The sequence below is a fragment of the Trachurus japonicus genome, chromosome 13 (genome assembly GCF_045865225.1).
Source record: "Trachurus japonicus isolate A0001 chromosome 13, Traja_1.0".
Taxonomy (NCBI): domain Eukaryota; kingdom Metazoa; phylum Chordata; class Actinopteri; order Carangiformes; family Carangidae; genus Trachurus; species Trachurus japonicus.
This window is the reverse complement of record NC_140919.1, coordinates 3680536-3683286: the sequence shown is the minus strand read 5'-3', so window position 1 is coordinate 3683286 and position 2751 is coordinate 3680536. Positions and strand designations below refer to the sequence as shown.

Genomic DNA, 2751 nt, shown 5'->3' with positions numbered 1-2751 from the left:
ACGTCAGTTGATGAAAAAACGTTGATTCAACATCAAACCAACGTTGAACACCAAACTGTGAAATGGTGTTGTCAATTCACTATGGATTCAACACTTGAAATTATATCAGTTGAAAAACGACGTTGTTTCAACTTCCAAACAACGTTGATCAATCAACTGTTGTTGGGGCGTAGGGCGCTCGTGAATGTTAGCTTGACGTTGCCTAGGAGATCTGTGCCAAATCTCGAGCTGGTACCGATCTTAACAAAATTTTCTCTTTATGTGTCCGTCTTATTGCAATTGTAGTGTAAAAATGTTCAAGAGGAACTAAACCCCTAAACCACTTTTTTCTGCTGAAAACAAATGCATTTGGGTATAAGGTAGTGTTGTCAGTTGATTCTGGTCCAACTTTTGACATTTTAGTCAAAATATTTCAATTTGGTGTATTTTGTAGTAAAAATGTAGAGTGACTGCCCTCTATGGGTTGAAACACGGCTATTACAATCGAATTTTTCTATTGGCTGAGATGGAGGCAGATGACGTTTTGGAGGCAGCTTTCGTCACCGGCCCACCAGCTCCCCGACCAATCAGCACCGGCTGCTGCCTGCCGCTAACGGTTGCTAGGCACTCTAGCTGCTCTGCTGCGGCTAACGGCTGCTAACAGCTGCCTGAATGGGAATCGTTAATGCGGCCGGCGCTAACGAGCCGTTAACGAGTTAACGAGCCGGCGGATCAGCTGTAGATGCTGTGTCACGGCTCTGGCGTCCTCTCCTAGTAGTGTCCACGCTACTAGTGCGGTTAGAGTAGCTCGTTATATATCTATGGTTTAGTTCCCCTTTCAGGATCGACTGATGCATTCGCTCGAGAGCTAAAGCCCATACTCATGCTTGTGCATGCGCAAAGTGGGTCTGTGACGTCGTCATCATCAGTTTGCCAGCAGCCGGTTCTGACCGGAGCGGAGGTCACTTTAACGGCCGCAGGAACTGACGGCAGGCTGCCACGAACAAGTCCAAAGCGGTAAGCAAAGTTGTAAAGTCATATTTTATTATAAACCTGTGATGTTTTGTGTACGGTTTGGTCAACGCTGTGTATGGTTTATGGTTGTGTACAGTTTGCTGGTTGTGTAACGTTATAGTTTGGTTAACGGTTGTGTACAGTTTGCTGTTTAACGTTAAAGTATGCTTAACGGTTGTGTAAGGTTTGTTTAAGCTAACGTTAACCGTTACTATTAGGCCAACAGCAGCATTCGCCAACAGTCTTACTTTTTTTCTTAATACGCTTCCTAGCAGTGCTAACTAACGTTAGCCCAACGTTTTTATTATTTGTAACTGTATTTGTGTTGTTTTATTTGTCATAAACAAGAGATTAGTGCGTTTTTGTCGCGGACTTGCGGTGCTAACGCTCGAACTTTTATTTTCACAGAGACGGCCAGGCTTTGTGTTCACCTTCCGGCTCAACAAAACCTCAAGTCCCGGCCCGGGTTAACACGGTACTACGAAGCTGGTTATCATTATTGTGAAAGGCCGGTGGTCGTAAAGTAATGTCTTGTCTATGACCGGCGATTGGCGGTCCGAGTTGTCAATCACCCCGTCCTCCTCCTCCGTCCAATGCGAGGCTGCGAGCTGCCTGCATGACTTGTGTCACGTGATCAAAACAACTACACAATTCTGATTATGTCAGAGGTGTAAATTCAAGCCTCGCTCTCACAAAATCTAGATAAGGGATTAATCCGGGATATTGGTTATCCTGGCTGAATTTAGCCTCAAGTTGGTTGTTAAAAAGCAGGCTAAATATATCCTGGTCAAGTTACTATAATGTTTGATTTATTCTCTGAAGCTAGCCTGTTTCCAGACCAGGCTAACAGCCAGGCTTAGTTAATTCTGTTTCAGTCAGAAATCCCTGTGTACAGTTATTCCATGTACATACTTATTGGCTTGATTTCTAAACATCCACATCCACCTTTATTTTGAAGGAACTTTTAAACCAGGCTGACTGTGCGACCAGAGATCACCACCGTCCTGTCTGTGGAGCATCTGGCCTCTCCTTCCTCGTTCCCGGGGCCTTGGCAGGTCCCCCTGCCCTCTTGCAGCGCAGACCATCTCTTTGACCATCTCTTTGACCATCCAGGTACTTCCCATCACCACAGTCCTATTGATTGATTGATTGATTGATTAATTGTTTGATTTATTGACCGAGATTCTGTCTCCCCCTCAGCCTCCTCCTTCCTCCTGCTGCGCCTCATTACCTCCTTTGACAGCCTCAATCAGCTCCTGCTTCAAACGTCACTCCTCCAGGTGAGCGTCGCTCCTTCATCAGAGTCTTTAGATCAATGGTTCTCAAAGTGGGTCCTTGAGAGGGTTCAAGGGAGTCCCCAACTTTTTTTTTTCAAGAATTGCTAGAATCCCCCCCCCTACAAAAGACAAATGTCATATCTCTGCTTTGTGGAAGTCTGGACTCTTAAGTTTTTCTGTTTCTTGTTGCTCCTTTTCAGAGTAAACATCTGTGAGGTTGGGGGGCGTTGACGCTGCTGACTTTGTGATGAGGTCAATGGCTGCGTAAGTTTGTTTTTTGCATTGAATTATAGTGGTCCAGGTAATTGAACAACACAAACTACACAATCCAGTAGTTTGGATAAGTTGGAGAAAAGTCATGGAAATGGAACAAATCACTTGTTGTTACAACTATTTCCAGGTAGAAAAGCAACATGTAATTTAGCTATATACAGTATATCATGTTTTTTAGACAAATGTTTAGACACATCTGAAATGACTG

The 2751-nt window shown here is 44.3% G+C and overlaps 1 long non-coding RNA gene across 1 annotated transcript; it reads left to right on the top strand.

Annotated features, from left to right (window-relative positions):
• Positions 1-918: 918 nt before the first annotated feature.
• On the top strand, positions 919-2038 carry LOC146975277 (uncharacterized). The gene is made up of 3 exons (XR_015037401.1): positions 919-996; positions 1402-1468; positions 1952-2038. It is a non-coding gene; the product is annotated as an uncharacterized LOC146975277 (long non-coding RNA).
• Positions 2039-2751: the final 713 nt, after the last annotated feature.